The sequence below is a fragment of the Ptychodera flava genome, chromosome 2, assembly GCF_041260155.1.
Source record: "Ptychodera flava strain L36383 chromosome 2, AS_Pfla_20210202, whole genome shotgun sequence".
Taxonomy (NCBI): Eukaryota; Metazoa; Hemichordata; class Enteropneusta; family Ptychoderidae; genus Ptychodera; species Ptychodera flava.
The window spans coordinates 9,249,302-9,265,096 of NC_091929.1; positions in this window are offsets into that span (position 1 = coordinate 9,249,302).

Consider the following 15,795-nt stretch of genomic DNA (forward strand, 5'->3'; position numbering starts at 1 on the left):
AGGGCTGTGAGACATTTCCAGTGTAGGGTTACACGGACGTCGTTGAACTGAATCAGACAGAAATTATAAATTCAGCATGATGAAAACTCCATCAGCTGTAGCCATTGGCAATTTCCAAGTAGTTTTGTTGTGTGTATATACTGCAGTTTCTTGTTCTACGTCTTAAGGCATAATGGATGTCCATTATCAACCAAGTTCATATGTGTATAGCATGGTTATTGTTAAAAATCTAATTTCAGTCTGGAATACAATTCATTTGTCAACAATAATAATGGTTGTTAAGCATGTACAAACTTTGCAAATCTTCCACGGAATATTCAAAAACAAGCTTACTTTTGATTTGAGACTGTTCATTCCAAGATGTCGGTTGCAACTTGCATCATGACCCGTGTATATGTGGTGGCGAATAGCTATCCTTTAGGTACATGATCAGTTCTTGCTTGCGAAGTCATTCTTCATCGGTGACGGAAGCCACTACTGTCGACTTGTGCCGAAGTACGGAATAGTAAGCGCTGACACGATCGTCATTAAATCCTCGGCTACGGTGCGAAGGCCAGTGTAATTCGGAATTTTGGCTCACAGTATCTGTGCCACACATGAATATATACACAACTGCCTAAAGTGAAGGGATGGGGATTCCACTAGTCAGCGGTCCCTTTAAGAGTACGATCAATCAACAAGTACTATATTTCTCACATATGTCACGGAGATATAATATCTATAACGAAATTTAAACATTTGCTTGGTGACTCATTGTGTAAAATTGAACTATTTTAAAGTGTAATGTTACAAAGGGTGAAACGACGGTCAAAGGTTAAGGACTTCCTCCTTGTACGCTGTTTTGGTAATTTGAACGGCCGTCTCAATATCAGATGCATTTGCTCTGGCTTGTGTATATATTTGGCATGTTAAGGGGCATAGAACACCCATTTCAAACATGTCCTTATGAATTAAATGCGTCGAACTTGTCCAAGGATCAAGACCGTGGCCTGGCAAAAATTCAGGATATGCCTACAATCCGAGCCTACAGAGAATAGCATGGATCGCAATTTCAGGTTTGTTACTACTGCACGCGCGCATTTGGCCAAGGTTTGTTGTTGCATGCGTGACTCACGGTTGTGGTAGCTTTAGTCTGAGTCATGAATTATTGTCGTTTTTACTTTCGTCGTTGTCTCGGAAAATGTTGACAATCCGACGTATAGGCCCTACATTTATTTTTGCATGTTAATGAAAGAAAAATGACGTCATTTGAGATCAACCCTTTTTATTCACAACTAATTCCTTCAATTTGTTTCGATATTTCTGTGCCCACAGACTTGAAGCAAGTCCATGTCTTCTGTTCAATTAAAAACTTCACAAAATTGTATCGCCCAAAATTAAAGCCAATCAATCTGTCACACTGAATGCGCATGGTCCTCCCTATCCTGCGATAGGCCTTTCAATGTCGTGACGTGATGTAAAATTCTGGTTTAGAAATTAACCAGTGACTATGCGTCACTGGTGATGACAATGGCATGAAAACAGGCCGATTAATCTCATAAACTTGAATGTTTTAAACTCAAACCATGCCCACAATGTTGCCACTTGTGGTTGGCTTAAAGATGAGCCAATGAATTTGTCGGTATATAAACAAACCAATAATGCCAGTGGCTCAAATTTAAACCGATAAATTATATTGTCACGGGCTTAAAAAGAAGCCATTCGGCTTATATTTATACCATGACGGGCTTGATAATAAGCCTCCATGTATTGGTATGAATACACGCCATCCATACTCTGTGTGGTGGCGTGACTTCAAACAATAAAAAACCTTTTAGTGGATTTCCGGCAAACTGAAATATTTCAAACATATACACACTGGTTCAGCCGCAAGCCACCTACAAACCAAGTGGTTATATTTCAATCCAGAATAATTTGCAGTGTACACACAGGGGAAGATGTTTTTGTCCCCTTAAAATTAAGTACACCTACATATGTGATCATGTATTTCCATCTCTAATAACATTTTGCCTGGACATTAAAAATTAGTTTGTTTATCAATGTGTGCCTATCATGAATTATTAGTTACCTTATTATCATGCCATGTAAAGATGAATGCTCTTATAGTTCATTTTAAACTCGTACTTAGATATAGTCTGTTTAGTGGCGACAATATTAAACAGCTCATAATGTTAAAGTCTACGTTTATTCAGGTAAAATTTCACACGGACTATTTACATTTCGTATAATAGATATTCACAACATAAATCTGTAAGATAGTAATTGTAAGAACACAATTCGCTTCTAAGGTGTGTGTCTATATATAGAAAATGACATACAGGTACAGTGTGGAAAGTAGGGAGGTAATGAGAAAACATGAGGGGAAGCTCCATTAACTTGACGTACCCGAGTAACCCGAGTTGGTTATCAGAGGATTAATCTCTATGTCAACATATGCGAACAGATTATCTTTTAGTGTAAACAAAACATTAGCACTGCCGGAACTACTTTTAGCATGGCCAATGCCAGTCGGCGCCTGACTTGATGATGGCCCCCCCTGTCCGGCACTCAGGATTTCCAACCAGCGTTAAAAGTGCCGTCAAGCACTGGCTGTTACTTTGAGGTCATCATTTAGTTCATAAAATTGCATGAAGAGTTTACAAAAACGAGTGTACTATAGAATCCCTTTCAAATAAAATGCTGTTTAAACAATACTAGCAGTTAATTAACGTACGCTGATTTTGCATACGAAAAGCTATTTTTGTATGAATGTTTATACCCCTATAAAAGAAAGTACGGTAGCGAAAATCAGCACAACAAAACAGGACTTCAGCACAACAAAACAGGACTTTTACTAAAACGTACTCTTTCAATTTCAGTTCAGACTCACATTTCGGAAAGGTGCATGCAATGCAATGAAAGTCACGAGCAAACTTTGGTGTCAACGGATCCAGTCTTTGAATTATCAATGAACACTCACTTATTTTTCTGGTCAAAAGCCAAAGGCTACTTGTCTATCGCAACAAGCCTCTCTGTTTGAATCCGCGTGTTCATTTTTAGCCGGATGCCGGCCAAATTGACTTGCTACTTCCGTATTTTGGCCGGCTCCTTTTCAGCAATGTTTCGCTCTCTAGCCCCGAAATTCTGGTTTTGATAATAATATTTTGATATTTGTTGTCTTGCAAGCCGGAGATAACATTTCAGAAGTGCCTATGTGGCTATATGTAATCTAGCAATTTACGCGGTGAACGTGTTGCTATCTAGTATCAGCCTGTAGTACCGCGATCTGCGAACGTGTACTGTACTGGGAATCGCTCTCGAGGTCATCCTTGCTTTCCCGACTACAGCCCGAATTATTCCGACGTTCACATCGGGTGCAGCTTACCATTGGACTGACGTTACGCCCACCAATAGCCGGCCATTTCCGAATAAAGCCGACGTTTGTTTCTCTCAAACGCGAAAGAGAAGAAAGTCTCAAACGCGGAAGAGAAAGTCGACGCTCCAGAGCTTTTGTTTTCTGCGTAAGAGTTTGGCCTTGTCTGATGGGTAGGTTTTTGATCAAATGTAAAGCAACCAAAAGTTACTGAGTCTCATTTTTCATACTTTTGAAACGCCACGTCAATCCATCCATAGTCGATCATAGATCTACATCGCGTTTTGTGGAGGGGCCGTGGTTTAAGCGGAAGGGAAAGTCTACGCGGGAGTCTACGCTTGAAAACGTTGATTTTCTGCGTAAGAGTAGGACTTTGTCTGTTGGTTTTGGGAGGTTTTAGATCAAATCTAAATAAACAAACAATTACTTGGTCTCATTTTTCGTACTTTTGAAACACTACGTCGATCACAGTGTCAAATTTCAGGTCGACCACAGTCCCTCTATCCACCGGTCTGGAAACGCCTATTGTAAAAGGTGTCAATCACCTGGACCGCACAGCCAAACCGCGATACGAGGGGCAGTCACGTGATAATGCGTAGCTTGGGTTTGTCCTGCATGCCACAGTCCCCGATTGTGTGTACGCTTTTCTCGAATTTTCGCTGTTTTTGGCTCTATTAAGTGTTCTCTGCGTCTATCTACGACACGAAGACAGAAATCATCATATCTTGAAACCGGTGTTTGTTTGTCGTGATCCTTCTCCCCATCGTAAATGATGATAGTGTGCGATAATTTCTGGGGTTGACCGCTGCGAGTGTTGTTGACGTAGCACAAGCAACGGCTGGAATCACACCGGAAACTTTGTCGTCGCTTTCTCTTGCAATGCTAGTATTCAGTGCCTCCAAATATGATAAAATATGTTTTCTGTGTAATATTCTGTGAAATCATGTCTGTTAACTGAGCAGAATAGGAAAGACAACTGCAGAAATGCATGGATAGAGGGACTGTGGGTCGACCGATATTGCATTATGTGCAAGCTTACTGTGTCACAATCGACTAATCGACTGCAGGTGTGTTGTACACATACGGTGTCGTACAGGTTGACGTTGGGTGTCGTCAATTTGGAATTTTATCAAACATGAACACTGGAATTTAGCTCTATTTTTCAATTATATTCAACATCACCAAAAATCAATGGTAAGCCCGCAATTCGTTTTATTGTGAAATTAATACCGTGAATTAAATCACTGAAAATTGTGCCGTCCGCCGACCGGCCTCGTTAACTGCCTCTACTATTTCTCCTTTCTTATAATATGTACGAGTGGCCATACTGTTTACAGACGGATCCGGCTAGCAATTCATTGACTTAAATTCGCTCCATACGAGATGTAATGTCACAGGATACGCGCAGCTCTTAGAGTCCTTACTCACTCGTTAAGTTGTTTGCAAGTACAGAAAAATCTCGCCACATGGAAAGAACGTTCGTTCCATGCTGTTCTGATCACATTTGCATATATGATCAATGCGCGTTACTGAAGTGAAGCGTCCGAAAATAGGAAACTTGAATGAAAATGAACGAAGAACGATATTTTGTTTCACCATATTTCTAAAACTTAGTTTAGAGCCTAAATTAAAGAATAAACTAGATTACTTGCATTGAAAAAGGGCAGTTCACTTTTTCCTGTCAACATAGTTCCATGTGCAAGCATATGTGTGTGCCCGTGGTATTGAGTGAGTCGTTACAGCCCTGACGTTCCTATCATAGCACCAGCTCGATAAGATAATCGCAACAATGGAAAATTAACACCTTGGGGATTAAAAGTCTTCTGTTTGTCACCCGAGTTGGCAGGCAGCAACTCGGGTTTCAGGTACCATCAAAGTTAATGGAGCCTTCCCCTAATGAAGAGCACGTACGTTTTCGTGGTTAGGCATGCCGTATAAAAATCATCCATTCATTATTTTTGTCCGAGGCATCACACATTGTTTTAAGACAAATATTACCCTTCAAAAGTGTCAATTAATGCGACTTAGACACTGAAAGGCTGCTATTTCCTCTGGGTATAAAGCTCTGGAGTGTTCTTTTACAAAAATTCAAGACTTAGGAAGAAACATCCGAGGGCGAAATAGCCAGGCAATGAAGAAGTAAAACAAAAAGTTATCTAAAATTATAATTTGCTTAAGTGGAATCCGGCAATTTGATTGGCTTGAGCCTGGGGTTATATTCCTAACAAGAAGACATGTATTTTGAGCTCATGCAAATTTCTAACTCGATCTTGAGACCTCGACGCTCCCTAATGTCGAACAATTGTACTGCTTCAGATTGATTTTAATTGTTAAATTTTACTCTGGTGCAGCTCGATGAACTAATAAATGTAGAGTTTGTATAAGCAGCGACAGTGATGTAACAACAACATAATTGTTGAGCGTCTTTTGTAAGTTTCTATGCCTTGGAGTTAAGTTCTACCAATATCTCATTTTGATAGTTGGGCACTGTAGATAGGTATGAGCAAGTAAAAGTTGAAGGTCGGTGTGTCACCAAAAGCCCAGTTGGTTTAGCTTTTTCGCCGTTCCGAAGATCACAAGAAGATTTATCCTAGTATTTAAAACAACTCAAGCTCTCCTTCAAAATAACTGTGAATTGTGGAGGATTCTGTTCACGACCTCACTAAATGTATATTCTCCCTAGAGGCTTTAAGAGTATAGGGCCCGATATCGTTTAATTTTGCCAATATCTTATGAGCCTGTACCTTTCTCTCAACTGCAGCTCTTCACGTCGGCCACTGTTTCTTTATTCGTAAAGTCAGTCTTTCGCACTAAACAATGTAACATCGCATTGCATTGAGTAGTCGATGTTTGCACTTCTAAAGCTTCAACGATTGACACGACAATGCTATTGTGGAGGCAGAGGAGTGAATGAGATAGTGGCTGAAGCAAAATAGATGTTTGGCAAAGCACTGTACTGACAACGCTGATTGACGTCGCAGGTTTTAATTTAGCTGGTCACCAGTGAGCTGTTTTGCCTTAATGAATGCATATATCTTTCAAAGTTGCAATTTCGTCAGCATTAACAGATATGTGATGAACAAGCACCAAATGGGAACTAAACGTCATTTCAAGATACATAGCAACTGAGCCACCAAGCATGAATACCTTGAGACTATAGGCAACCGAACATTGACAAAGATTAATTGAGTAACATTTCCAGACCGCGTGAACAAGGAAGGGAAATTTGAACAACTGGATCGTGTTGTTGCTGAATTGCGTCACAACCACGTCGTCACACGTGCCATGTAGGCCTAAGCTCTACCACGGACCACAGTGTACTTACCAGCGAGATGTACTTTTAGGTGGAAGTGTACTTGTCTCTTAGATTTGAGATTTTGTTAGTCGTGAACGGTCTGATATGCAACTTTTCTTGGACAAATAAGCAACATCATCAAACTATAAAATTAAATACTCAAATCTAGATTTTACGTATGGTCAGAACACGGAAGTAGCCGCTCACCATAGCAACACCTGCCGCGTTGTCAGTGCGATAAATTTCAGAAATGGTATTATGATGAAGGTAATGTTTGTTGATTAAAATGAATAAATTCTTAAGTGATTTATCTTTGTAACTTTCACCATAGAGATATTATATCCGCAACCAAATACCCTTGCTTGCCGTATATAACGTCTAACCATTTCAAAAACGGCTGAGTTTGCATTTATTTGTAAATCCCCGTGTAAAAACAAAAGAAGCCAAAATAGACGCATCGATGTGAACATCTGTAAAAGGTGAGGGTCGAGAAATTTCGTAGCACCATTTGACAAAGGCAGGCATTGCAACCACATTAAATGTCAAGGTGGAATTCCTTAGATAAGGGCATTTTGTGCGATGATCATCGTAATGTGCTTAGCTTGGAGAGAATACGCCGGAGGAAAGTTTTACCTGATAAGGCAATTCTGCTTGCCCATGCTAATTTGCCATCTAGAGTTTCAAGTTGTCGGAGGCTAGCCCGTTTTCTAACGGAAAAGGAGAGAAGCAGATTGTAAAATTCTTTAAGCTTTGGGGCGGAAAAGTATCAATTTTAACTCAAAGCAAGAAACTAAACTTTGAGTAGGGCATTCTACCTTCTTCAAGGCAATGCTATAACCTAGTTTTCTAAGTAGACTGTGGGTAATGTTTAGAGCTTCTAAGCAGGATTTTACTCGGGAGAAATTATAAGATAATCATCTAGGTAAGCAACAATAGCGTCAAAGCTGCGCTGTGCCATCATACGTCTGACAATCGGAGTTAGTCTATGGAATATGCTTCGAGATAGCTTTGCACCAAATGGCAGGCGCGTGTCATAAAGGTAAGTAGGACGAGACTGACCTTGAACAGTCTATTCAAGACCTGTGGCTTGATAGTTGGAAGGGTGAAGTTTGACTTAGGCAGACCTTAGATTACTTTTGGCTAGATAGCTACCGGGAAAAATGAGCTTAATTGCATCGTCAAGAGGCTGATACTGAAAGTGCTAGTCAGAGGCATAATCATTAACGGCTTTGTCATGTGGTTGACTACAATCGTGAATAAGGCGGATTTCAGAAGAGTTTGGCTTCGGGATACCACAAAGCGCGCTAATATAGTTGGCCTTTGAGTGGTAACCAAATAATGGCCTTCAGCAATTTCGGCAAGCAACCGGGCTTCAACTTGTTAGCGAGCAAATTCTGTGGCAGATTTGTAGTTTTTCATGTAAGCAGGCTGTAATGAATTTGATGATAATCAACAATGTCAAACCTATCCCGAATGCAATTCAGAAGGAACGCCACATCAGGGTCATTTTCCACTCTTGATTGCCAAACAGAATAATTAAGCGAAACTCAGTGGTTGGCAAGTAAGAAGGCAGTTTCAGTCAGTAGTTGCTGCGGTAACTGTTGATTTTTTTGTGCGGAGTTTCTGGTGTGGTTGCATATATTTTACTTATTCAATTGCTAGGCCTGCACTGGTTCTTCGAGTAGTCAACACTGGGCGATGGGTTCAGTTTTTAACAATCGGATGTGTGTGTCTTTTATAAGCTGCATTGACTTCATGGTATGAATCCCCCCGCTTCTAGTCGTGCTATCGTAATGGGGGTTAAGGTCGTTGTCGACTGTCCATTTTTGAACTTCAAATAAGATTCAGAACCGGTACCAACCTCTTCGATCTGTGTTCTCGGACTCTGGGGTGTCAGCTATACAGCAATAGTAAAGACGTTTCCAAGCCTTACTAACCCTGCTAGATTATTATCGGTTATAATTATCCCACGGCGGTTGAAAAAGGTGAAATCAACGAAATGAAATTGCTAGATTATTATCGGTTATAATTATCCCACGGCAGTTGAAAAAGGTGAAACCAACGAAATGAAATTCAAAGTGACCAGAAAATAGAGATATAAAAGCTAACAGTATCAAATCATGTACAGTATGTTTTTAATTTGGACGGCATTATGTCAGGATTTTCACTAGGATATCTGACTGGGCAGAATTTGAAAGTAGAGGGGAAGAACACACTCGATGCTGATGGGGAAAGTGTCAGAGGGTGCTCCTTTTCTCGTGTGGAAAGCTTTTAGAAATTGATGTGTGCAATGATGCAGTCGTGGTGTTATCCGAGAGGTGTTTTTCCACATTCTTAGCAACCCATTTGAAGTTTTCAATTTTTGAGCGCCCCCACCCCCACACATTCCTCCGATCCTAAGGCCGTAGATAATAATGGCTCTCTTAGCGTCAACATATCTGGCGTATCCATGTTGATGTTGTCAGTCTGTTGGGTATTCGGTCGTCTTTGAACTATTAGTTACCGCTGCTGAAAGCTGTCTGCTGTGGCTGCATATGTTGTTGGGCTGTAGTCTGTCGAAGGCTGTCTGCAGGAGTCTGCGATGCTGCCACGGGAATAGCTGGTGGTTGAGGGGCATCAACGGCTATAAGCTGGAAGCTGCAGGTTAGACGGCATCAAATGCGAGCGGCTGAAAGCAGGACGGCATCGAAAACTGCTGCTAAAACAGACTGAGGAATGGATCCAGTGAGCAGCTCATAAAGGCAAAATGTTGCATATGGAAATACGACCTTCACATTGTAAATGTGACTTGAAAGGCAATAAGTTTGCTTATGGAAATATGAATTTTTGCGATACTACAATGGAAATGTGACTTGAAAAGCAGTAAGTTTGCTGATGAAAATCTGGCCTTCACAATGTAGATGTGATATTAAAGGCAATAAGTTTGATTATTGAAACCTGACCTTCACTATGTAAATATGACTTCACATGATTTCCTAAATTTCGCTTTTGCCTATCTCCCTTGGCAAAAGGTTAGATCGATTGTTGATTAAAAATGCATAAAAACATAGCTACATCTGTTGAAACAACTTTGGATGGACATTCATGGATTCACTGAGCATGAAAACGTGTGAAAATTATTTCTTGTTAGTGATTCGATTGCTTTTCTGCAGAGCCCTCTTTAACGTTGTTAACCTTTTCTATTCATATTAGATAAACCTTATGTTTATGTTAGCACAAAATTTGAAGCGAGAACTGCTTACAAACTGCAATTTACCGGTGGTACATTTTATATTTTTGAACGTTTCTCCCACACCTCAAGCACAGTGAGAATGACTGTCACTGAAGGAAGGCCTCTTTCACGAAAACAAGGATATCTCCCACTTCAAGTTGTCGTGGAAAGGTGCTTCAAAATGGTTCAGCTGGAACCGTTTTTCTTATCATCTGTGATATATCACATTACAATAACATCATTTAATGCCAAAACCAATGGAAGTAAAGTTCGCATTTCTATTTGGTGGATAATGTAGGTATTTAATTATTGGTTCTGTTGGTGTATGCCTTCAACTTTAAACTCCACTGAACAAACGGGGCGAACAATGATCGCTTCATTTCTCCCAGTTTCCCTTTGTCTCTTTGACCCTATATCTTTTCTGTCTTCACAGAGACACGGGCTGTCACACAGAAAATCTATCTATAAATATAGCCAATCAATTAATCCATCTCTTTGTCTCCTTGTTTACCTAATGCTATATCATAATTTATGCAAAAGGCAAATACTCTCGAAAGGTTTTGTAGTTCGTTCCGTTGTGAAAAAAAAACACTCGAAATTGCAATCATTGGAAGAAATGCGAAATGCATTACCTGGTCAACTTCCTGTTGGCTTAGTCGTGGGACAAAAACGATCTCGTTAGTGTGAAACACTGCCGTTCTGAAGATACACAATGTTTTATTCAAATCAGAAGGCACTCGTGAGTGCGATTCAAAGTTATGGGTTTAAATCTACCCTCCTGCTAAACGGCTGCATCTCGTCGACGTGTACAAATGGTAAAATAATCTATTTTTATTTCCAAGTTTCTGCTAAAAATATTCAACATTCATATAAAGTTAAACTTTGATCATGACACACGACAATAATATCAAGAGATAGTTCAGTGTCGAGATATGGTTAGTTTGGTCACATAATTATAGCCCAGTAGGTCAAGAAAGTTATTTAAAACATTGATTGCATCCACTTTCTCGTACTTCAATGTAAATTTGAAAAGTACGAATAAATAATCTTCATTAATCGCTTTGGCCATGCTATGGCAACAATCCTTGTGTTGAGGATTGGTGGTGAGCGTATCATCGACCGCGTTTCCATAATAATGGCCAGAAATTCATCGTCAATAATCCCCTCATTATCTAATACTGTGAACACACTAACTTTGTTTACACCTCACCATGAAACACACACAGGTGGCGGTTTACACAACTGATTTATGGGTGTAAATAGATAACTATGTTAGCTTTGGCTAAGTTTGAAGAGCTTACCTAGACTTACCTCCATCCCTACAAAATCCAGGGAAATTCTTTCAAAGTATCCGAACAAGATGGGGCGATAAGGACAAGAACATTTTCTTCTTTCGAGCAACTAATCTATGAAGTATTGAAAGGATGAAATGAAATTAGTTGCACAGTCGACGAATATAAAATATAATTTTTTTCTCATTTCTTAATTCTATTTTAAAGTAAATCACAATTAAAAATGAACGATTTAATGTTTGCGCATACCTTGTTACTTAGCACCCATGATTAGTTGACTAATTGTAAACGTTTTATGGTGTAAACATTGGCAACACCCAACCAATGCGCATTATACCTTGATGAAGTAAAACTCTCTCGGGCTTGCGGTTTCATCAGACCAAAAATGATTTTTATTTTATGATTAAGGCCATTATTGAACAAGTTTAGTCTGTAATCTGTGAAAATAATTAGTTTTCCTTTCTTTCATCTTTTTAGATTTTCTCCGTTGGAGCGAATCAAGGTAAGTACTTAACAACTAATTCTCACATGCTCTTTTACAACTATTTTTAGAGCTTAATGAATAGTAAAATAATTAATAAATTAAACATAAGTTTTAAAGTAATAAGCCAGATAACGTTTGATATAATGTTTCCCGTTTAAGTGAGGCTTGAGGGGAAAAGGTTATGGGGTTCTCAATAAATGCTATCAAATAAAGGGATATATTTTTTCGTTTTCTCTAAGCTGGTCTTCAAGTTGATTGAAGTATCTAACCGACCCTTCCATCAAATAAAAGATCCCTCTTTCATTAGTTTTACCCCAAATCCGCCTCTCCAAAATTTAAGCCCCTTATTTTGAATCTATCGCTTTGCTCTGTCAACGAAGCATATACTGGTGGTTTATTTAATGGTAAACTTATCTATGAAGAAAATATTTATCCTCTGCAAAGCTGCAATCCCTGGTCAAGCCCCACATTACTGGTGGCAATGCGGTGCCCTGGCAAGCTGCAAACAATGATGAGAATAAAGAATGCTAAACTTATTATGTTTTGTGGACAAAATAACATAAATGACGCTTTACTCATATTGGGTTACATTTGACAAGGCAGCTTATATACAAATTAAATAGATTATGCACAATATCTAATAGCTTCTATGGTCCTTAGCTCATGCTATTTACAGTCAAGTGTATTTAAACGCATTTTAATGCACCATCAAACTCAGTCCGAAATGGTTAGCAACCGTTTTTCTTTGAAACGCCCTTGTTGGGGAAAATGTGATTACAAATCAATAATTCTAGTTAATTCAGATTCAGAGCTATAGAACAGAAATTCCTGATTGTATCCTGCATGTGCCGACAATAGAGTCATGTCAAAGAAAGCTTCTGAAAATCAAAATAATCTAAAAATGAGGTTGACTTAAATGACACCTTTCTAAGTCAGGTGTTTGAAATGGATCAGTCCGTTACTGCTAGTGGAATTGAAACGTCAAGTAAAACTTATATTGACCAAGGTAAGATATTTTCTTAGTCACATCTTATTGAAGGACAACGTAAGGGCCTATATATTTCAGGTTTGATGATGACAATAAAAATTCGGATAATCCTGTTGGTTATTATACAAAGTCTGGCATTCTCATCCGTAAGTGGAGACCTCTAATTGTCTTGGTTAATGATGATTTAGTTATAAAACGTCACATAGTTGTTCAAGAGTCCAATAGTGCCGAAATATTGCGCATTAGCCATGATACTCCCTTGACTGCTCATTTAGGATTCAAAAACACCTGTCATAAGATCCTCAGTAATTTTTATTGGCCTAGTCTCAGTATTGATGAAGCACGTACATTTCTGTAAAACTTGCCGCGCATAACAAATGGAAGGTAAACCTATTCAAATCATTCAAAGGGCTCTTTTAGAACCAATTCCTGCATTTCAAGAACAGTTTAAATAGATACTAACGGACAGTATAGTGGCTAGACCACGAAATAAGTTCATGTTGTCCATATTGTGTACATCTACTCGGTTCAAAGAAGCCACACCATTGAGAAAAATACGGGCAAAACTATAGTGAAAGCGTTAATAACATTCTTAACTTTATTTGACCTTCCTAAATCTGTCCAGTCCGATCAATGTTCCAACTATATGTCTGGAATGTTTCAACAAGTCATGGATAAGTTAGGCATTAAACAATATAGGTCCCCTGCTAATCACAAAAGTGCACTCAATTGATGTAATAGAACTTTGAAAAAGTATTAGACTAAGATGAGTAGAGTGGCAGAAATGGCAGTCTTGCTTGGAGGACTGTCTGCGGCAAACAGGGTCAGCCTCAGGGATGATCTCTTGACGTCCACCACAGGTGGCGCTGTATTAACGTTTGCAGCCAGATGAATCTATTTACCCTTATAACACATTTACATTTTGTTTTGAAATCAACGTTTATGCAAGAGCAATAACACTGGGTTAATTCTATGTTTCCCATTCAGTCGTACAAGGACTGCCAATATCGGCTCACTTGAGATAATTTTAAGTTTTAATTTTAAAAATTAATTCCTTCAACACCTTTTCCGGTGGGAGAGGCAAAGGAGGTATTAAGTGATAGCATTATACCTCCCTCTACTCTTCAGTCCCTTGTGGAGCGCCCTGTTCTCTCAAATTGAACATCTGGTGGTAATGGGGTATCCCAAAGTGGCGCCGGCAAGAACCAGACAACTTTCGAAGGAGTGCTTTTGCAATGGAAGTTACCAAGGAGGCATGAGAGACTGGCATAGCAGGGCCATGGTAGAAGGGGTGCAGTACACCCCTGCTGATAAAAATAGGCACATCGCCATAAAACAGGCCAATGTGTGGGGCTCCACCAAGAAGCACACACGACGGAAGTTGCAGGCCTTGGCCTTCGAGTCATGCTGCAGCCCCTCCCCGCCGCAAGAGGCCAGGCAGTACAGTCTTACGCAGCTATTGGGCGGCAAATGGTCTAGCTAAAGTCCTAGAGACCATCTCCAGGAGACCGTTTAAAGTCCCAAAGAACAGTCGCTACCACTATTGTTTGCCAGCGAGCGACGAAACCAAGTTGCCCTGTACATTATGGATTTACATGTGCTGTGGTGTCAAAACCTTGCGTCCAAAGCCAAGGAGGGAGCAGCAAATCGTTCACGCGAATTTAGATTTGCGCTAGCGAGCACTAGTCGAGCAGAGCCGCCAAAATCTGTAACCTTGCCTGTTACATTCACCTAAGTAAAGAAGGCCTAGTAAAAATTCTTGAGGTTGCACATTTTGAGCACTCAGTAACCACCACATCCTTCCAAAGGAGATCCAATAGGCTTTCTTGATTTCCAATCCACTAACGTTTGTCATGGGGGGCAAGTCATTATAAATGAACGATAAATAAACTCCCAAACGTACACATGTCTCGTTAACATGTGCGAAAATCGACATATCTCTTGATGTTGTGTCGGAGTAGAACAACTTGAACTTCCGTTCAAGTCCGTCTGTGCTAACAATGAAACTCAAAACTAAAATGACAATCGCTGTAATTGTAAAAGAAAACGATCAAAAACTCAACCATACGTCGACCATACGATCTTACTTGGTAAACTAAAAGCCATCGGTTTGTCAAATTCTGCCGTTAACTGATTTTCGTCGTATCTCTCAAACAGAAAGCAACTTGTCGATGTATCTGGTGTTTTTTCTGATGTTCAAACTATAACTAGCGGTGTTCCCCAAGGATCTATTTTAGGGCCCTTGCTATTCTTGATTTATGTAAATGACATGGAATGCGCTGTGACATGGAAATTGTTTTTATATGCTGATGATTCAGATTTGTTAGTTTGGGCAAGAATACTACAGAGGTAGAGCAGCAGTTGAGTCACGAACTCTCGAATATTAATGAATGGCTTATCGACAACAAATTGTCTCTGCACCTTGGAAAGACAGAGTCAATCTTATTTGCTTCAAAACGCAAACTGAAAATTAACTCAAAATTGTCAGTTGTGTGTAATAGTACAGAAATTTCACAGGAAACAGCAGTGAAATACTTCGAGTGGAAATTCATCAATCGCTTGATGGCGAGTCTATGGCAAGCGTTGTTTTGAGCAAGGTAAACGCCAGACTCAAATTCTCTATCAGAAATCTCAATATTTAGACTCAGACATCAGAAAATTACTAGTTTCCTCTCTTATTCAATGCCATTACGACTATACATGTTCATTTTGGTTTGCCAGTTTAACTAAGCGTACGAAATCGAGTTTACAATATTCACAAAACAAATTGGTCAGATTCATTCTATATTTACCTCCGCGAACTCATGTTTCGACCAAGCATTTTAAATGATTGGCTGGCTGCCCGTTGAACAAAGAGTACAGCTGCTAAAACTAAATCACGTTTATAAAGCGATCATAATACTGCACCCCGTTATCTCACTGAACATTTAAATTTGACAATGAACTGCCATACGTATAATACCAGATCAAGCTCATATTCTGTTCGTTCACCAGCCTTTGGTTCTCATCGTCAACATTCGTTTCAGATTACAGGAGCTAAGTTATGGAATAACATTCCTTTGAGTATTCACAACTCTAGCCATTGTTCTCAAGTTTTTAAAAAGAAGGTCAAATACTATCTGTACACAAAATTGGATGGCTAGGGTACCTGCGCCTTGCTCCATTCGGCGTGT